The sequence below is a fragment of the Xyrauchen texanus genome, chromosome 7 (genome assembly GCF_025860055.1).
Source record: "Xyrauchen texanus isolate HMW12.3.18 chromosome 7, RBS_HiC_50CHRs, whole genome shotgun sequence".
Classification (NCBI taxonomy): Eukaryota; Metazoa; Chordata; class Actinopteri; order Cypriniformes; family Catostomidae; genus Xyrauchen; species Xyrauchen texanus.
The window spans coordinates 8,753,772-8,776,108 of NC_068282.1; the positions used below are offsets into that span (position 1 = coordinate 8,753,772).

The window sequence follows — 22,337 nt, forward strand, 5'->3', positions numbered from 1 at the left end:
CAAGCAGAAAGGTTAACACCTGAGGCAACAACTGCACGTGTCCACTTATATGTTTATGTATTTATTTATGTGTATTCCGCCGAAATGGTTAAGTAGACATGACATATTCTATTATAGTCTACAGCAAAAATAAATATATTTATTACAGCTACATTTTACTCACAGTGATGTTGAGTTCGAAGCGCGCTCGCTTGAGTGGTCACGTGACCCGGGCGTTCTGTAGCCTCGGCTTGATTCTTTGAAAGGGGAAACGCATTCATTCCCCACCAGCATCTTCAGAGTGGACAGCGTTCATTTAGATTGTTCCTCTCTTTCCATTCTAATTCACAAACATAGTCAACCGTTCATTATTTGCTCAAACCACAATTATTGCTTTGATAACTGCTGTATACACATATATCTGTTTTTTTTTTAACAGTTTCGCGAGCCATTAGGTAAGCCTCGTTACACAGTAGCAAGGGAAGAGAAGACTTCACCTGTCCCAGTGCATCATCAAGAGTGAGATTGTACACAACTGCTGGTAAGTCACAACACTTTATTATGTTTTTATACATTAATAACAAGAATGTGCAAGTTGCGTTCCTCATCTTACATGCCATGTTGAAGCAGTCGAGTATTATATATATATATATATATATGTGTGTGTGTTTGACCCTGACACTCTGTCATATTTGACCCTGACACTCTGTCATATCAAAACCATGTATTACATAAAAATGAACCACTATGTTTAGTTGTGGACAGAGATGAGTGGTGAGAAGTGGTGTTTAGAAGACTTTAAGACCTGCTGTTTCGAGCCTGTTTTTGTACTTCAGCAAATATGTGACCATGAGTCAAGCCCAGTGTATTTTTTTTTAGCATCACTGCTATACTATTATAAGGGATGCAACTGTAATAATACAGTGTTTTGATCCAGTGTGTTAAAGGTGTACTTGATGCAAAAATACATTTTCAGTCTTCATGTTGATTCATAAATGGATGATTCTCATGGAACCTGTCAAATGTCCTGATACTGTTTGACTCCAATTGCAAATGATACAAATATGACACTTGATTTTACATCTAGTACAAAATGCCTTTTATTTAGGTAAATTAAAGGGATGGTTCACCCTTAAAAATGTACATTATATACATCCTAGATGCGTATGACTTTCTTTTTTCTGCAGAACACAAAGATTTTTAGTAGAATATCTCAGTAGGTCCTTACAATGCAAATGAATGGTGATCAGACCTTTTGTAGCTGCAAAAATCAAGTAAACATAAAAGTAATCCAGATGACTCTAGTGGTGGTGGTGTAGTGGTCTAGAGCACATAACTGGTAATCTGGTAATCAGAAAGTCGCTGGTTCGATCCCCACAGCCACCACCATTGTGTTCTTGAGCAAGGCACTTAACTCCAGGTTGCTCCGGGGGGATTATCCCTGTAATAAGGGCATTTGGATAAAAGCGTCTGCCAAATGCATAAATGTAAATGTAGTAATTAAATCCACATCTTCAGAAGCAGTATGAAATGTTTGGGTGAGAAACTGTTTAAAATTTAAGTCATTTTCTGATTCTGTCAGATGTGAAAGTGAAACTAAGACACCATATGTGGCTATCAGAAGTAAAATTGTGCTCATATCTATTAAATCTCTTCTGAAGATATGGATTTAACCACTGGAGTTTTATGGATTACTTTAATGTTCCTTTATGTGATTTCTGGAGCTACAAATGTCTGGTCACCATTTACTTGCATTGTAAGGACTTAAATAGCTGAGATATTCTTCTAAAAATCTTAATTTGTTTTCTGCTGAAAAAGGAAAGTCATACACATCTGGGATGGCATGAGGGTGAGTAAACGATGAAATAATTTATAATTTATAAATTTACAATGTACATTTTTTTACATTGTAACATTATTTTCATGAGAATTATGCACATTTTACTCCTAATTCTCATTACCACAGTGCGAAAAAAGAAGGTAATTATTCGGGATGAGCACATAACTGTTAATCAGAAGATCGCTGGTTCGATCCCCACAGCCACCACCATTGTGTCCTTGAGCAAGGCAGCTAACTCCATGTTGCTCTGGGGGCATGGTTCGAATTACGTGGGAGCCAGTGGGAGCTGAGCTCCCATAGAGAGAGGATGAGCTCCCATGAAAGCAGTAAAATCATACACCTGTGGGGGTCTCTAAAAATCATCAGCACCATTATATTAAATTACAAATAAAGCATTTTTTCCTTCAATATATTCCTTCAATGTTTATGTTAACCCTTTTGCACGTATGATCGATCAACACCGGTGTGATTAGAACGGTCAGTGCATCACGTGATCAACTGCTAAATTCAAACGTGCTTTCGCGCTTTGGCTGGCGCTGAGCCAGAGACAGACGGGCTCAGTGCTGCTGTCATGTATCACAACCATAGACAGATCAACTGTTCTGTGTTTTCAACCACATAATGTTTATTTTAGGTTTCAGACATTTAAATACACATTAGTACTAGCAAAAAAATATTTTGAGTTTGTAAAATACACACTGATGTCTAGGGAAGCGGCAATAATAATCATTTCCATTAACGTTACGTTACAATAAGTCACGTTTTCATATCAGATACACATTGTGTAAGTAGCTTTACATTTTACTCTATTCTTCTCCCAGTTCACCGGCCACTTACTTTCATGTATTTCGTGAGAAGTTGAGGAATTGACGTGTTGTAAAATAACATGGCGCCGCCCATCGCACATACAGCTCAACTAACTTAACGCGATCGTTATAAAGGCGTTTAAACAACAAAACACATCCACTTGCACATATTTGACAATCGGAATATCAGTGTTTCATGTTATAGCTAATACATTTGTGAATATTTTGTATAAAAAAGGAAAAATGACATAAAAGCAGATCATCATTCATTCAGCGCTGTGTTGTGGTTGCGCTGTGTAACGTGACAAGCAATGATGCGTCACCATGGAAACATTAAAGTGACAGGTTCTAAATAACGGTCACCTAGAATAACTCACGCTGGGGGATCAGTTAGAATATTTTAGAAATAATGTAAAGTTCAGAACCAGCAACCATGCCACCAAAAATAAGAAGACTGCTACCAACATCAGGTACAACTTTGGCAAAATTCGGGTTTATTTAAAAAAAACGAAAAACATCATCAGAGGACAGTCTACTCGTTTCTCTACTCCTGTATTAATAAACATTGAAATCAAAAGAATCAAGTGCAGTGTTAAGCAATTATTTATCACACACACCACGCCTGCTTATAGGCTACTTTTTTTTTTTTTAAGAGACCCCCACAAAGATGAAATCATAATTCGAACCCTGTCCGGGGGGATTGTCCCTATAATAAGTGCACTGTAAGTCACTTTGGATAAAAGCGTCTGTCAAATGCATAAATGTAAATAACAGTGAATATTACATTTATGTCATAATTTTTTAATTTAAACTGAGCTTTTATTTTGGCTGAGCTTTTATTTTGAAGTGTTTCTGTGTTGTTATGACCACAGATCTCTCACATAAGGTGCCAGCTTCCCACTACGGAAAAGCTGGTCACTACGTGAAAGTGATTATTAAACCACCAAATGGCTGCTATTTAAATAAATAAAGATGTACTCTGTAAGTGCCTTGCACTACAAAGTGAATTTGCGCTCCGTTCACTGTCATCTGCTACAAACAGTGCGCTCGATGCTTATGACGGTGTTTCCCTGTAGAAGCAAAAGTGGAGCATTAAATTCACAAGTGCTTTATTCACAAGTGCTCACATTTGCAGCATGCCACAAACTATATATTTATATATAAATTGCAGCTTTTGGTAAAATGATCTCATAACGTGATTTTAATGTGGGTAATGTTCGTATTGGTTTTTGATAGCAGAGATTTTTACGAGTACCAGTACATGAGCAAGGTATCGGACCCGATTCCGATATCAGGACATTCCAAGTCATTATAATATTTTCATTAACGCAATGTAAAAAAAAATACTATTTACATAAAATGTTACATTATTTATACTGCACATCATAGTAGTAGTTCCTTGGTGTACCGAATGAATAAATGTAAATGTACCGTCTTTAATATTTGCTAATTAAAAAAAAGAAAAGAAAATGGTATGCTAAAACGCCCGGACGCATTATGGTAATGAGAATTGGATGGTAGTCCATATCTATAAAAGATGAGTATTGGATGTGCTGAAAGCTATCCCAGCTTAATAATCAGAGACTACTTTAAGCAAGACATTCTCAGGTTCATTTTCTAGAAAACTGTGGATACTGAGTCACTTGTTTTGAGAGACGCACCTAGACGAGAGGGCATATTCAGAATGCGGTTTTGAAAAGATTGTTTATTTTTATAATAATATTGGGCACGTCTTCCACCCCATTATTGGCTGTGTTCTGCCCTTCTGCCCCTTCAGCCTCTCTAATCTACCTCTCTCTCACTCACTCTCACCTCTTGCTTCTTTCTTACTACCCTCTCTTTCATTATTGTCGACAGAAGATTACTCTTTCGTCCTCTCTGGTGACCTGTAGTTGTATGTTGGCCACATACGCATTGAAAAGACAAGTGTAAACGCATTTTTGAACGGAATGTGTTCCGATTGGCTTGTGTTCTGATACTGATGTTTTCGGGGACGCATTGTGATCGGATATCAGCGTAATCTAAACGCAATCTAGTCGTCATAGCTGCATTCACAGATCGACTTCCCACAAACTCTGCCCACTATAATTATACCCCCTCCTCTGTTCAAGGGCTAATGGCAAGCTAAAATTTACCTGGCTCTATCTCGCACGTGTAAGTATTCTTCTGTTGCCGTCTTAGCCCTTTAGTGTAAAATTAAGCTCTTGTACACCTGTGTAAATGCTGAATGAAAACAAATTGAATCTTGATCTTACAACATTAGCATTCTCTGCTTTGTTTACATAAAGCAGTCAGGACTCAGGACAGTAGCAGTATTATATGGCATGTAGTAATTTAGTGGTGGTGGCATAGTGGGCTAAAGCACATAACTGGTAATCAGAAGGTTGCCGGTTCGATCCCCACAACCACCACCATTGTGTCCTTGAGGAAGGCACTTAACTCAAGGTTGCTCTGGGGGGGATTGTCTCTGTAATAAGTGTTAGATGTTGATGCCAAGTGTAAAAAGGTCCTCTGCCTCTTTATTCCTTCTCTCTATATGTATTTTTCTCTGCTTCATTTCCTCTCTCTCTCCTGAATACCCTTTACTCCCAACTCCCTCGTTCCTGCCTGAGGCGAACATTATTCTGTGGTCCGTCTGTTTACAGAGATGGACAGCTGTTAAGATGCCACTGAGGGCAAAGGGTTCCTGCAGCTATTTGCTGATTGCTGGCTTTTCCCCGATCTTACAAGTCTGATGACCCTGCAGAGGTTTCCACTGGAGAAAAATAACACTATTAGATTAGCTAGAGCGAGTGGAGGAGAATTGATTATTCAATCTAGCATCTGGGCGAGGCTAAAAGTTCAGTGCCGTTGAAGGGTTTAGGTGCAGTTATAGAGGCATATAAATGGATGAAAGGGCATAGATGGACACGCTGAAAGTTAATTGACTAGAATCTAAAGGAAGTGTTTGTGTATTTATTTTTAAACATGAAGGAGATGGAGGCTGAAAGGGTTTAATGGTATAACACAATGCTGACAGCCCAAGCAGCCTCTTCAATTATCTAAGGCTTCATTCACACCACTGTTGAATGAGGCACAAGACCTGTTTTTGGACGACAGTGTAAACTAGTAGTCGACCCATATATCGCAGAGGCCGATAATTGGTATTTTTTAATTATTGGCATCTTAAGCCATGACGGCACCCAGAATCACCTGCTTGCTCGTGAAGGACCAATCTGAGACATGTAAATGACCAAATGAACATTTGACCAGCTTGTTTTGTTGTTGCGTACCACCACGTTATAACAATAATAGTTTATTTGCAACATGGTCTAATTTCGAGTGCTCGTGTCATCTTGTCCAATGATAAAAAGGCAAATATCAATAAAACCTCATGTATCATCTGCAAATATATATATATATTTAAAAGAGTTTATTTACAAACCTCATGAAACTGAGCACTCATAAAAAGCGCACAAAAACTTATTTTTTAAAGATTTTATTTTTACAAAGTTAAAGGTTAGTGTGAAAATGTGAGTTAATATAATGTTAAATAAAATTTAATTTATTGTTTAGCTAAGTTATGTACATGTCATCAACTATTATATTGAATTGTGTTAAATATGGGCCTATCGGCTACAATGCTTTCTGGATATTGGCATTAGCCATTTAAAAAAAAAAACATATTGATTGAACTGTAGTTTAAACAGCCAAAATCATATTGGATTTTACAGTTTCAGTCCCATTTTTATTTGGTACACTTTAAAATGTGGGAATAAATTGAATATGTATCTGGTTTCTTCAACCTGGTCTCGTAGAATCATGTAACTATATCTAAAACTATTTTTTTCGAGCTCATAGTACAACCCCTATTCCAAAAAAGTTGGGTCAGTAATGAAAATGCTAATAAAAACAAAAATAGTGATTTTTAAGTTCTATTCACCCTGTGATTTATTGAAATGAATACAACAGTACTTTTGTGAAAAATATCCACTCATTTCAAATCAGATGATTGGAACACACTCCAAAAAAGTTTGGACAGTCCAGTGTTTACCACTGTGTAACATCACCATATCTTCTGATAACACTTATTAAGCATTTTTTAACACAAATTTGTAGAGTTTTCCCCCCATTCATCCATTATGCAGGTCTTCAGCTGCGCTATTGTACAGGGCTTTCGTTACCATATTTCAATTTCTTAATGTGCCACACATTCTCAATTGAAGACAGGTCAGGACTGCAGGCAAGCCAATTTAGTACCTGCACAGCCATGCACTTGTAATGTGGCAATATGTGGTTTGGCATTGTGCTGCTGGAAAATGCAATGACGTTCCTGGAAAAGACAGTGTCTGGATGGCGGCATATGTTCCTAAAAAATTTTACCATGGGCACTCACACCCCCCTTACCATGACAGACACTACCTTTTGGGCTTGACGCTGATAACAGCTTGGTTGGTCCTTTTCCTCCCCAGAGATCACGACAACAATATTTGAGAATAATATTTGAAAAGCTGACTTCTTCCCGAGCCCATGCCATAATGTCCATTACAGACTCACGACAGTTTTTAAGACTGTAACGTTTGAGGGATTGGAGATCACTTGCATTCAGAATTGTTTTTTGGCCTTGTCCTTTACAGACGAGATTTGACCAGTTTCCTTGAATCTGGTAACTATATTTGGCACTGTAGAGAGTGAAATTCCTAAAATACTTCCAATTTGTCTTTAATGTTCCTCAAAAGTATAAGCGCTGGATTAGTTGCTGATGTGTCTTTTGTCAAATTGGCAAGCCTCGACCCATCCTTGCTCTTGAAAAACTAGGCTTTTTTGGAGGCTTTTATATACTATAACACGACAGCCTCACCTGTTTAACATCACCTGTTTCACATCAACTTGCTTTTTTAGCTCGTCAGATTGTTATTAGTCCTAAATTGCCCGTCTCAACTTTTTTGGAATGTGTTGCAGGGATCAATTTCAGGATAAAAAGATCTTTAAAAAGCAATGAAGTTGATAAGGTAGAACCTTGTCTTTTATACAACTATTGTTTGAATACAAGTCAAGTTACACTTACAAATTACTCTCGCTGATCATTGCAGAACACCATAGATCCTGCTTTTGCTTCTTTTGGAACTATTTTTGTTTTTGTAGCAAAAATATACAAAATACCTGGCCATATGTAAATTGCTCTATATTAACTTTTTGATTACAGAAGTGTTACCCTATATAACAACAATTTCTGAATCGCAGCCATGATGATATTCACTCTTATTTATTCTTATATCTCATATTATGGCTTAATATCTGGGATAAAACACAGTAGTATACACATGCAAACACACACTCGAACATCTAGCAAAGAAGTGCACAGAATCCAATATAGGCTTGCCAAAAAAGGACTGATAGTTCGGGACAAGGTCACGTTTCGTGTTTGGGGCTTCCGGCAGTAAGTATTTTCAGCAAGGGCAATCGAGGCCAAGGATGTTTAGGGAGAGCGATATTGAGAGAGCGCATGGAGAATGTTTCCTGCAGGCCCACGATGCAACAGCCAAACCTACTTTCATCAGAACAACTTTGGCCATATGAATTCCTTGTAGAATTCCACCCACTGTAGTTCATATTGGGCATTTTTTTTTTACAGAAGCCTGCTGCTGTATGTTTTGGAATTAATCTAGGGAAAACATTTTAATTATAAAATAGTCTAACAACAACTAGATTTGCATTTCCTGGAGGTAATACCTTGAAAATTCAGTCATCATTTACTCACGCATATGTCACTTCAAAGCCTACTTACTTTCTTCCATGGAACACAAAAGCAGTTTTGCAGAATGTTAAGGAACAGCCAGGTTCAGTAATTCACTTTCATTGTATGGGGAAAAGATGCAATGAAAGTGAATGGTGACTGAGGCTAACATTCACAGAAGAAAATCATACAGGTTTGTAATGACAATGAAACTCTGCATTAGAGCCATTTTCATGATGTTAAGATGTGTGTATCTTGTTTTCTGTCCACTGTGCTTGACAATCAACACATAAGGCAACTATAAATGGTTAAGTAGCTCAAAGGCAGTGGCGTAGCTAATATGATTGTAGTAATGTTCACGGTAACATGTTATCTTGTATTACAATATACTGTATAGCCTACATAAAAATGAATGGGTATTTGTTTTATTGTGTATAGTGAAATTGTTTTCCTATTTAGAAATATACATTTAAATGTATATGCATATATCCTATATCTCGATCCTAATTGCAAGTATCGGATCGGAGCCGATATGGGCATTTTTTAACTGATCGGGGATCGGCAGTCTGCCCGATCACTTTACTCCGATCATTTACATCAGCTAAGCACAATTTGCAGCAGAACGTAAACTGACAGAAAGTATGTGGACACCCCGTTCTAATGAATGAATTTGGTTACTCCATTAAATCCAGTAAAGAAAAACCTTAATGTTTCTTTATATAATGGCTTGGGCTTTGTGTGCTTCCAAATTTGTGGCAACTGTTTGGGGATAGTCTTTTCTGTTCCAGCATGACAATGCCCCTGTGAACAAAGTGATGTCCAAAAAGAAATGGTTTATTGTGTGTGGCGTGGAAGAAATTGACTGGCCTGCACAAAGCCCAGACCCCACTGACCCCACTGATCACTTTTGGGGTGAACTAGACAGCAACTGTAAGTCAGGCCCCATCAACCAACATCAGTTTCTGACCTCACTGATAGCCTTGTGTCTGAATGTGAGCAAATCCCTGTAGCCATGTTACTACATACAGTATAGTGGAAAGCCTTCCCAAAAGAGTGGAAGCTATTATTACAGCAAAGGGGGATTTTGCTGCCTAAGATTTTGAAATCAAATGTTCATCAAGCATATATATATATATATATATATATATATATATATATATATATATATATATCAGTATCTCACAAAAGTGAGTACACCCCTCACATTTTTGTAAATATTTGATTATATCTTCTATAATGACACTTTGCTACAATGTAAAGTAGTGAGTGTACAGCTTGTATAACAGTGTAAATTTGCTGTCCCCTCAAAATAACTCAAAGCCATTAATGTCTAAACCTCTGGCAACAAAAGTGAGTACACCCCTAAGTGAAAATGTCAAAATTGGGCCCAATTAGCCATTTCCCCTCCCCGGTGTCATGTGACTCGTTAGTGTTACAAGGTCTCAGGTGTGAAGGGGGAGCAGGTGTGTTGAATTTGGTGTCATCGCTCTCACACTCCCTCAAACTGGTCACTGGAAGTTCGACATGGCACCTCATGGCAAAGAACTCTCTGAGGATCTGAAAAAAAGAATTGTTGCTCTACATAAAGATGGCCTAGGCTATAAGAAGATTGCCAAGACCCTGACACTGAGCTGCAGCAAGGTGGCCAAGACCATACAGCGGTTTAACAGGACAGGTTCCATTCAGAACAGGCCTCGCCATGGTTGACCAAATAAGTTGAGTGCACGTCCTCAGCGTCATATCCAGAGGTTGTCTTTGGTAAATAGATGTATGAGTGCTGCCAGCATTGCTGCTGGTTGAAGGGGGGGGGTCAGCCTGTCAGTGCTCAGACCATACGCCGCACACTGCATCAAATTCCTCCCAGAAGGAAGCCTCTTCTAAAGATAATGCACAAGAAAGCCTGCAAACAGTTTGCTGAAGACAAGCAAACTAAGGACATGGATTGCTGGAACCATGTCCTGTTGTCTGATGAGACCAAGATAAACTTATTTGGTCAAACCAGGTGAGGAGTACAAAGACAAGTGTGTCTTGCCTACAGTCAAGCATGGTGGTGGGAGTGTCATGGTCTAGGGCTGCATGAGTGCTGCCGGCACTGGGGAGCTACTGTTCATTGAGGGAACCATGAATGCCAACATGTACTGTGACATACTGAAGCAGAGCATGATCCCCTCCCTTCGGAGACTGGGCCGCAGGGCAGTATTCCAGCATGATAACGACCCCAAACACACCTCCAAGACGACCACTGCCTTGCTAAAGAAGCTGAGGGTGAAGGTGATGACTGACCAAGCATGTCTCCAGACCTAAACCCTATTGAGCATCTGTGGGGCATCCTCAAATGGAAGGTGGAGGAGCACAAGGTCTCTAACAACCACCAGCTCCGTGATGTCATGGAGGAGTGGAAGAGGACTCCAGTGGCAACCTGTGAAGCTCTGGTGAACTCCAAGCCCAAGAGGGTTAAAGCAGTGCTGGAAAATAATGGTGGCCACACAAAATATTGAAACTTTGGGCCTTTTGGACATTTTCAGTACTCACTTTTGTTGCCAGAGGTTTAGACATTAATGGCAGTAAATTTACACCGTTATACAAGCTGTACACTGACTACTTTACATTGTAGCAAAGTGTCATTTCTTCAGTGTTGTCACATGAAAAGATATAATCAAATATTTACAAAAATGTGAGGGGTGTACAGTATGTGAGATACTGTGTGTGTGTGTGTGTATGTATGTATGTATGTATGTATATATATATATATATATATCAGCGAAAAAAAATGTACAGTGCAAATTATGGTTACTCCAGGGTTGCATTAGTATGAGATGCTGGAAATGTCCCACCCCTTACTGAAATAGAAAATATGATTGGCTAGCAAATATCCAATCACGTCTGAAATGAATGTTCTGATTGGTGGATTAGATTAGTCGGACTGTCTCTCTTGCCTGTGCTATCAGTTGAAGTCCCACCTTTTGTTGCTCTGTGTGCATTTAGAGAGAATCTCTGTACACACAAAAAAATAATAATAATATCTACACACACAAGTACACACAATTCACTCAATTGTGCTGTGGGATCGCATTAGTAGATTGAAAAAGTTCTGGGTCAAATGACTTCGTTTTGGCAACTCATTTTATTTCAGGTGGGCATAAGCAGAATCCTAAGAAAGATAGGTATCTAGACTACACTACTGAGGTCATTGTACTATTAAAAACATACTGTACGTTTCAGAACAGAAAATGTCCTGCTTTAATAGAAAAAGCATTTATTTAAACCAATCTAAAAAAAATGGCTTGTTTTGAATTCGTGGAACTTGTGATGTCACAAGGACCAAAATATATATCTGCATATGCAACGCCTATTTTTCCATCATTATACCCTTGACCCCACCTACTGGTGCTCAGTCAGTAACACGGGTGAAGAGGAGAGAAATGGGGCCGTCATGGGAGATTCATCCTAAGTGGACTTTCAAGTGGACAGCCTTCAAGTGCCTGTCTGGATTTAAATGTTTTTCTACATCACCGACAGGCATCTTTGACGGTCGATACATATCTTAGGCCACTTTTAAAAGATGCGGTGTCAAGTTACAAATCTGAAGAGGTGAAGCTCTCTGTCATTCAGCTGCTGCCCTGCTGTTTTGAGAACAAAGGCATCATGGACGCATTCTTTCTCCCATCTGTGCTATTTTTAGTTTTTGGTGTATGAAAACATGAGACACCACTGCTCCAATAAATATCTGACAGACAGATTTTGAATTCCACTGGAATGCTAGATTTGGAAAGGGAATGAAATTTAACGTTTTATTTAATCTTAAATTTCTCTAAGAGTATAAAGTAAAAAAATATACAAATGTGGTGCTCCTAAGATTTAATTTATATACAAAACTGTTTGAAAATGTTTTATAGGGCCTTAACTTTAAATGATTCAAGCTGATTTAATTGCTGAATATTGTAGAGAAGACAAAGACCATTCACTCATGCAACCTGGTAAATTGCAATAAAAATGTTGGATTACTTTTACTGGCAAATGCACCACATCTGCTATTCACACATGCAATGGTTTCCTTCTTTTTCCACTTTGCAGCCATTCACACATCAGCTCCAAATTGCCATTAAACTCTGAGATGTAGTTCGTTTTTTATCAGTTGACAAAAATCTTACATTAGCATGTCCTAAACTCATACGTGTTCAAACCGCTAATCTTACAACTCAGTTCACACACTGCATCAAAACTTAACATTTTAGGTAATGTTACAAGATCTCATTCAGAGAAATGTATTGGTATTTTCAAACGGGTCATGTTCACAACTTCTCTTCTTATCCAGGATCCTGGAACCACCTTTCCACCAGGCATTACTTTTAATTTATAATTATTTTGATGCTTTGTGATTTCCAACGCTCCAGGAAATAAATGAGAAGCTCTTGGGGCTTGGGCCATAGGGTCTTGTTTATAATGCCTTCTGTTGAATCACTTTAGACAAGTACATTTGTTGGCTTTATGCATAAATAAAATAATCACATTCTTTTGTACTGACATTTTCATCTCCTTGACAATGCCGTTAAATTAGATTGACTTGGAATTGCTTCAATCAGATAAATCGTTTTCATTCCCATGGAAGTAGTTTTGGAGATTGGGACACAGCTAGTTTATTACAGCTGTTTGAATTTGTCATTTTAATTGGATAGTCATTTTGTGAAGAGTGAGTGTTGCCACAAGCAGATACGAATTTAAATAAAGTTTCTAAGTAAAGCTCAGGAGGAACATGTTCAACAATCCTGCCAACAGCAAAAGCTTTTGGTGTATAATATTTCACACCAAAATCCATTTAATGTTGTTTAAAACTAGTTTACTCATCAAGTGTTTTTATAGAGGTTTGCAACACGGTATTCTGTGTAATGGATTCGGCGACTCACACTGTGCTTCTCACTGGTTCTTGCAGAGCTATAATGATCTGCGCTCTGCAAGTAAATGCATCCGTGCTTCGCTCACGCTTTTCTGTCCATTGAGCCGTGATGATAATTGGTCCAAATAGGGACAGTGCTGTTTTGTTCCGCTTTTGATGCGTTTGCAGTTTGATGTTGCTTAACAGAAAACAGCAGGACATAAACAAATAGAGAGAGATTCAGCAAACGCTGTATTATTATTATTATTATTATTATTATTTATTATTATTGTACATAAATATATTTTCACAATAATTTCTTAACTTGATTATAACTTATCATTGGGTTCCAAAAATAAAGTGGGCTGAAGCCCTATCACAAAGTGGACAAAAACAGGTAAACCGTGAACAGATACAGCATGAAGGTGTTTTCCCCTCTGTTGTAATTTTTTTTTTTTTGTCCTTTTCATCCTTCTCTTTTCTAGAACAGTATTTCTGTTGGTAGTGGAGCATGTTTGAACATAGCTTAATTTTGAAGCACTTACTAGGTTTTAATAAAAAACATGAATAATTATTGTCGCAGTTCAAACCACAATTGCAATATATTTTTTTTAATAATTGCAATTAAAAAATGTTGTCCAATATACTGTATATACACATTTTGTTCAATATTTTTCTATTTGATATGTCTGCAGTTTTAAAGAAACAGTCAATTAGTCAATCAGAAATAGTCAATATTAAATTTCCACATTTGTTACCTCAATAAAAAATGTGTCTCCCCCCCCCAGACACATTTCTCAAATCACAATTTCAGCACCTGAAACAATCATGTTTATCTTTATTGGTTTATACAGAATCTGCCTGTTTGCTTTTACATATTCATGTTCTCAGTATAGTCTTTAGAAAAGATACCTTAGCAAACCTCATGGAAGAGAACAATACTATTTCGCCAAAGCATCACACATTGCTGTACATTGCAAAGACATTGTGATTCTAACAAATGTACACTATCTTTATTAAACACATGGACAAGAAACTATTCTCTTGAGTCACAGTACTGTTATTGGAGCATCACAGGGATGCTCCAATACCACTTTCTCTTCTGATATCAGAAATCTCAGTATCTGCCGAGACGATCCCTATCCGATACCAGCGTTGTCAGAGTTTTTGATAGTCTGGACAGCAAAAAAAACACATGAAATCGTATTTTTACGAATCTGATTCAAACCACATCGGGAGATTGTTTCAAATGCGATTGAAATCGGATTTTTTTAATATGTGTCTCAGTCCGGACACTCTGGCTGCTCAATTCGGATTTCAAATGGTCTTTTGCGTCACTCTTAACACGACACACAACGATGATGTCACAAATCGGTGACTGTAGCACAGAACATCACAATATTTAATGGTCTCCTCCATCGCTGAGTTTTTCTTGTGCGATGGAGGAGTTCTGCACCGCGATTGGACAGGGCGGTTATTTGGAGAGCGGGATGATACACCTCCATATTTCCCGCCTACATCGTTACTAAAGCAACCCATGCAGATAGGTTGGTTATGTCTGAATGTGCAAACCTGATTTGATCACTTGCAATTAATAGTGTGGACAGTCTGCCTGAAAAGATCTGATTTGAGAAAGAAATCTGATTTGCCTGCAGTCTGAACATAGCCTATTTTGTTCAATTTAGTTGGAAGATATCAGCTCACTTTTCATTCACACAGCTATTTTTTGGAACCCATTCAACTCGAATATTATTATTATTTGTAAACAAATAATAATAATATATAATAATAGTAATATATCTCAATCGTGCCCATAACTTTTAAACCCTCATGCTTTTATTTTGACATTCTGAACTCTCCAGGATGTCATGTAAGTGTGTCTGTTTGTAGGCAAGTTCACAGAAGTTTAATTTGCTTATTCAAATTCTGGTAAAATGCTCCTCCGGTGCCGTTCTAAATCCATTTTACAAGTGATCTGAACTATTGAGTATCTACATCTGAGATGCTGTTCGTGAGTAACGCTCAAATATTGCGCACCGCTGTGAAGGCTAAAAATAGCCACAAGTGTGTAAGCAGAGCTGCGCCATTCACTGACTCGCTGAAGCTGCTTGTGCATTTTATATATTTACTTATTAAACACAGCCTTTTCTGATTCACAGAGCTATTGCAAGTCTTCAAGTGGCTTTGAATAAAATGCATGAGTCATATGAACTACTTTAATTGTGTTTTTATGGGTCTTATGTAATTTTTTGAGCTTGACAGTAACGAACATGCAGTATCGGATTTGGATCGGGCTCGTTGGACCGATACCCGATCCGTCTAAAAGCTTCAGTGTCAGAGCCGATACCTATATCCAGGCATCGGGTCGTTGCATCCATAGTACTGTTATTTAACTCTTCATCTGTTCAAGTTATATGAACTGTATTTATAACCTCTTCTTTTCTAAATCGTCATTCTTACTGCACACTTTACCTAATTTCTCTGAGGTCAACAGACAGTACATAATCAGCTTGCGTTAATAGCCTGCGCTGACCATATATCTCTTCTTCAGATACCACATAGACCAATTTCGAAGCTTCCTTTCATGTCAAAAATTCTAGAAAAAGTTGTAGCTGAAAAACTCACCCTTTTCCTAGAGAATAATGAGTTATTTGACAAATTCCAGTCTGGTTTTCGCAAAACACATTCCACAGAAACGCCGTTACTTAAAGTTTCAAGTGATATTATGATGTCAGCTGACTCTAAAAAATATACAGTGTTGATCTTATTGGACCTCTCAGCAGCTTTTGACACAATTGATCATAATGTTATGTTAAATAGACTTCGTGATTTGGTTGGCATGTCGGGATCAGTTTTAAAATGGTTTTCATCCTACCTGTCAGGTAGAAGCTTTAGTGTGAATTTGAATCAGATTGTGTCTGAAACTGCAGAGTTGTCGTGTGGGGTACCGCAGGGTTCTGTCTTGGGGCCTATTTTGTTCCTCTTGTATATATTTCCTCTTGGTAAGGTTAGCGACATATCTTATCACTTGTATGCGGATGATATCCAACTGTATTGCTCCTTTAAGGAAACTGAGTTGTTTAAATTGTCCTCTTTAATTAACTGTCTGTCTAGTATTAAAAAGTGGTTATGTGAGAACTTTTTGCTTCTCAATTCTGACAAAACAGAAACACTAATTATCAGCCCCTGAAAGTAAAATCCCAAAGATAATACAACATATTGGCTGACTTAGGCCCGTCTGTCCATCCGAGCCTCAGGAGCTTAGGTGTTGTCTTTGAGTCAGCTATGTCCTTGGAGCTTCATTTGAAACAATTAGTTAGAAACTGCTTTTTTCAATTGAGGAACATTTCAAAATTAAGATCATCTGTGACTAAAGGTGAGTTAGAGATGATTATTCATGCATTCATCTCCTCCCGTTTAGACTATTGTAACAGTCTTTTTACGTGTTTGAGTAAGAAGGAGCTTCATCAGCCTCCAGGTTGTTCAGAACTCTGCTGCAAGGCTTTTAACCCGCGTTAAGAGAAGAGAACACATCACACCTGTTTTAGCTTCACTTCACTGGTTACCAGTCCAGTATAGAATTCATTTTAAAATTCTAGTTCTTACTTTTAGAGCCTTGCATGGCCAAGTCCCTACCTACATCACTGACCTGATACAGCCGCACACTCCTACCCGGAGTCTCAGGTCTTTAGATCAGATGCTATTAGTTGTTCCCCGTACCCATTTTAAAACTAGAGGGACCAGTCATTCCAGGCAGTCGCTCCCAGGCTGTGGAATGCTTTGCCTCTTGTTTTACGTTGGGCAAACTCAGTTGATTATTCTAAAAAACAACTGAAGACTTTGCTCTTCAAGCAGGCTTTTGGTTAGTCGAGGGTTTTTTTTATGGTTGTTTGTAGTGTTTGTTGTTTGTATTTTGGGGAATGTATTTAATTTGTTTTTGTATTACATTTTACTGTGAAGCACTTTGTGATGTTTATCTGTGACAAGTGCTATATAAATACATTTTACTTACTTACTTACTTACATAGAATCATCCAGAGACTACAAGCTCCAATATACTGTACAGTACATGCTCATGACAATAATTTAGAGCTATGTTACAATTTCTAAACAGTGATGTGGACTTAGTATTTCACAAATCTCTCCTGGTATAGACGTATACCTAAATATTAATTAATTAATTAATTGCTTGTTTGGTTGATTGATTAATTGATACAGCCATGCAGTGCTGGGCGATAGGACGATGTAATCGGATATCGACGATATCTTACAAATATCCTGATGTCAATTTCAACACTCATTGACAGACGATGATTGACAATATCGGGAAATGGCAGAACCATGGATGGATGCATTATTTTGGGAACACAAGGTAATTTATTAAGCTTACACCTAATATGAAACTGTAATGTTGAACTTTCTAGAGGTGATGGTTTATTTATATTTCAATTATTATTGTTATTATTATTATTATTATTACAATTGTAATTATTATCCTTACATTTATAATTGTCTTTAGTTCTTAATTTTTATGCTATTAGTAATTTGCCACCTTTTGTCATAGACAGAAACTTGTGTGATGGCAAATGGGGCGGTTGGAAGGATAAATGTTTGATTTGGGGAGGTGATTATATAAGATCACATATATTCACAGATATTTTTAATGTTTAATTTTTGTTTCATTTAAAGTGCAATTTAAATTTAGAATATATCTTTTTGTTTTAGTTTAGTTTTTCTATATATTAATTCAATAAAATCAATAAAACAGAATCAATAAAGGAAATGTATTCACCAACCCTTATTATCAAGACTAGAGCATAAATGTCCCTGTTATATAAATCCATGCTGGTAAAATTGATTGGAATCCTTCTTTTTGCGTGTGTGAGTGTATATGTGTGCGTGCACACACGAGAGAGACTTCTAAAGGAGGGTGTTGAATATGTAGTTGTTTTTGGGACTAATTTACTCAGATATTGCATGTTTTTTTCCTCTCTCTCTCTCTCTCTCTCTCTTCCTCTCCTCCGCTGCTCTTGGGGAAACAGAGGAGAAGCTCAGTAAATTAGTCTATTAGTCATTGTTGCGGGGTCAGTGGGGACACTCCAAGCACATTGTGAGTAATGATTTCTTAGTGTGAAAGATTTAAACAGAGGGCCACAGGGGGACACAAGGGGCCTCTGCAGATTTCTGAGGCTGCTAGACTCAAAGTAGAAAGCGGCTCAGTTGGAGAGACCAGGAGTCGGGTCATAGACCCATGTAACACTTCTGTGTATCTTTCCATTTATCGATGTCTCTCATTTCTGTCTTTCTACATGTCCTAACCAGAAACGATGTGATAAAACAGCAGATGATAAAAGCAGTCTCTTCCATGTAAATGTGTTTTTTGTTTTTTTTAAACCAGATCACTTGATTGCAATATATGTGGTGTTGTGCAGTGAAATCTGTAACTGTAAATTAAACATCAGATTTGTTCTGATTGTGAATGTTTCGAAGTTTCTCTTCCATTGTTGCTGAAGTACACATTGCTGGAACTTTGTAGTGTAGAGTCATACCCAGGGTGTCCAGGTTTGGTTGGTTAGCTGCAGAAATTAGCCAAATGCTAATGGATACCTCTCTCCAGGTATATTAGACACAACTGGTGGGTTGCAGGTCTGTTCTGATATGTCTCGGACAGCATTGAAAAAGCAAGGCTAATTACAATTAATAAAATGCATCTAATTATAAAGTGCATAATGCAGAATTAGGAAACAAAATAAATGGGCTTATCAACTTTTAAAATGGAGGAGAAATATTTTGTTGTTGACTTTGAAGGCCATGCATCCAATTAAACTAAGTATTTTCAGTATATTAACCTGTAACTTTAGAAACTAGAAATGTTAGGCTCATGCCAACATGGACAGACTGCCTGAAATGCCCTCATCCTCATCTCAAAAATGAACAAAATTTGCAAGATGAAAGAAATATGAAATTGTTTGTTTTTAAGGACATTTTATTTACTTTTGTAGGAGCAGTTCATACTGAATGTGTCCTTGCACTAAAAAAGCTAAATGCAACATCATGAATAGAACAGAACACAGGTGTTGTGAGACACATTTCAAATTTAAATAGTTGAAATTCTTTTCACTTCACACGGCATCTAAAAAGCGACACCGAAAAACAGTACAGCAGTCCAAGACGTCCATCTAGCACAGTGGTCGGGAATCTTTTTTTACTAAGGAGCCAATTTTTTAACTTTTGGTTGATGCATTTTTTCGAAAGAGCCATACCACAAACATAATTTACTATTTTCAAAAACAATGTTTTTCAATCAAATAAAATTATATTGCCCATAGACAACTCAAAAACAAACAAATATGCAATAATTTATAGGTAACATGTTGCAATATGGAATTGAGTACACGTATTTGTGCGGGGGGTCTCCATAAAATTACTTCATTTTACAATTGTTCAACTTAACTGTAACTTCCCTTTTGGGCTGGGCCATATGTAAAAAAATATTTTAATGATAATCGCATTTAAAATATCACAATATCCGATTATATGTTCAACCCCCAAGGATGGTGAATATTTTTGCTTTATTGATTTTGCTTTAAAATTTAATTAATGAATTGAAACACGAAAAACTTACAAATTGAAAACTTAAGTAATTAAAGACATTTCTAAATTCAAATAGCACTTTAACTAAACAACAACAAATATTTTAATAGTTATTAAAATAACAGTGATTGAATTTTTTTATATATATATAACCACCTCCCCAAATCCAAACATTTTATCATCTCCAACCACCCCATTTGCCATCACGTAAGCATCAGTACGTGGCAAGAGGTGAACAATTACTAATAGCCTACAAATTAAGAACTAAAGACAATTATAAAATGTAAAAATAATTATAATAATCCTCATAATAAATAAGCCTAATAAATTCCCTTGTGTTCCCAAAAAATGCTGCCAAATGTGTGTTCTTATCAAATGTGTTTGTATTGAGTTTTGGTAATACAGTTAATGATGCTAAAGAAAAGAAATTATAACAACATTTTAGGTTCAAGATGAACGTGTCTTGTATTACTTAATGATTTAATCACTTTCGTCTTTGTTTCTTTAATACAAAGATTTATATTACTGAACCAGCAGAGTTGCATTCACCATGTGTAAGAGCAAACTGCTCGTGGAAATAAAGCGAAACTCGCAGTACATCACGAGGTGATCAGAGATCATTTGCAGCATTCTCATAGATAACATTATTCTTGCAAACCGTTTTCAGTCGCATGAAACAGAGAAAAAGGAGTGATACATGCGTTTGCTCCACGATACAGGGTCCCGCTGCACCCCTCTGAACAAACAGCGAATCAGAAATGAGTATTGATGGCTTTTCTTTTGTCTGTTCTTAAAAATATAATACAGTGTGTTTCAAGCGTGTCTTTTTGACTAACAGCAACAGACAAGGAGCTTGCGAACTGGATTGAGCCTAGTCATGTTTTGCGAGTTGTGGGTGCTATATCAAACCCTGGGTGCACATAAAAAAATAACGAACATTCATAAAATCACTCGTAGAAAATGCTCTTAACCTCTAAGATCAATAGTTATTGGGAAATGAGGTCCAGAACTCTATGCATGTGCATGTCTTAGAGAAGCGCTTTCATTGCACTCGTGAACAGCAGAGCTCACTACGCACATCAAATCAGATGTGCATCGGTGGCTTTTCTTTCGTCTTTTCTTCAAAATTGAATCAGGTTACGTCAAATGCGCATCTTTGTGTCCAATTTCTTGTAATATATCACTCTGATAAGTCTTACAGGTAGGCCTACACAGTGGCTGGTACATCAGCAAAATACTCCGCTTGAAAAATAATTTGGCGGGTGTTCATTCAAAACAGTGTCATTGACTTAAAGCTTTGCAATCGCACCCACACTTTCTACTGAAAATTATCACTAGAAAGTTTTAAAGGTTCATGTGTTGGTTTATGGTGAGACACCCGTCAAGCCACTTGATTTTTTTAACAAAGAGCCACATGTGGCTCGCGAGCCATAGGTTCTAGGGATGTGCCGATATATGATGATATCAGGGATTGGCAATATCGCCAATAGCTGATGCCTTTGACGATATCAAGACGATATTTGGCTTGTTTTCCCATTCATTTATTATTATTATTATTAGGCTATTATTATCAAATTAATATTGCAATTAATTTGCCCTGATATATTTTCTCATCGACATCACCGCATATAACCGACACTTGTGACACTGACACACGCGTCTGAGGATTATAAAAAACAGACTACAAAACTACATCCCATATCAAAATTAAATTGCAATGTGATAGACCTATATTCACACATTATGTCAAGAGTGCTTGTTATAAAAAAGACACATCATTCTTATACAGTTGTTGTTTGAGCCATGGCGAAAACAGCATCGTCTTTCCTCATCATTTAGTTTTCTTTGCATAGCACATTAAAATAACATGGTAACGATACTACTAATAATAATACTAATAACAATGCAATAACAAATTGATGTTATTATTATATGATTACAAATGATATAACCATACATACCTCTGCAGTGTGGTTCTCCGGGATGAATGTCGTTTCGAGACATTTTGCCTCCATTTTCTAATCCTCCGAAATATAATGGACTGTCACAGACATGTAGGGGGTCATGTTTATGGTTTACCACATGTCTGTGATCAAGCAACAAAGTCAGCCGCTTTCAAATCTTTAGTGAGTAGTAACAATCTATAGCAGTGTTGGTGAAGTACTTGCGCCCCGGCAGCTCGTACTGTTTGTCAAAGGTTTGGAGTTGTACTCTAAAACTTGCCTTCTCAACTGTATGATAGGAGATCATCTCCTTTGCGATATATTGGAGACAGCTGCTGTGCACTGAGCCCACTTTCACTGTTTTGTTGTACTTAGTGCTTTTTGCAACTCCGACCACAGCTTCTCTTGGTGCTAGCTTAGCAGCATCAGCAGGGTAGTGGGCACGCAAATGTACAGATAGATTTGTGGTTTTAGACTCCTTTACCGGCACAACTCTGGGGCAAAGTTTGAAAATTGCTTTTGTGATATCCACAGGCTCGCCATTTGCATCTGGTTTAAAACCGAAACATTGCCAAATAAGTGACGT

General features: G+C 37.4%; 1 protein-coding gene across 1 annotated transcript in view; it reads left to right on the forward strand.

Moving 5' to 3' along the window:
- The first annotated feature begins 403 nt into the window (after positions 1-403).
- LOC127646435 (rap1 GTPase-activating protein 1-like) overlaps positions 404-22,337 on the forward strand; it is a 139,585-nt gene continuing 117,651 nt past the window's right edge. The window contains exon 1 of the mRNA XM_052130094.1: positions 404-520. The gene's annotated coding sequence lies outside the window, so the exon portion shown is untranslated. The remainder of the gene's footprint in view (positions 521-22,337) is intronic.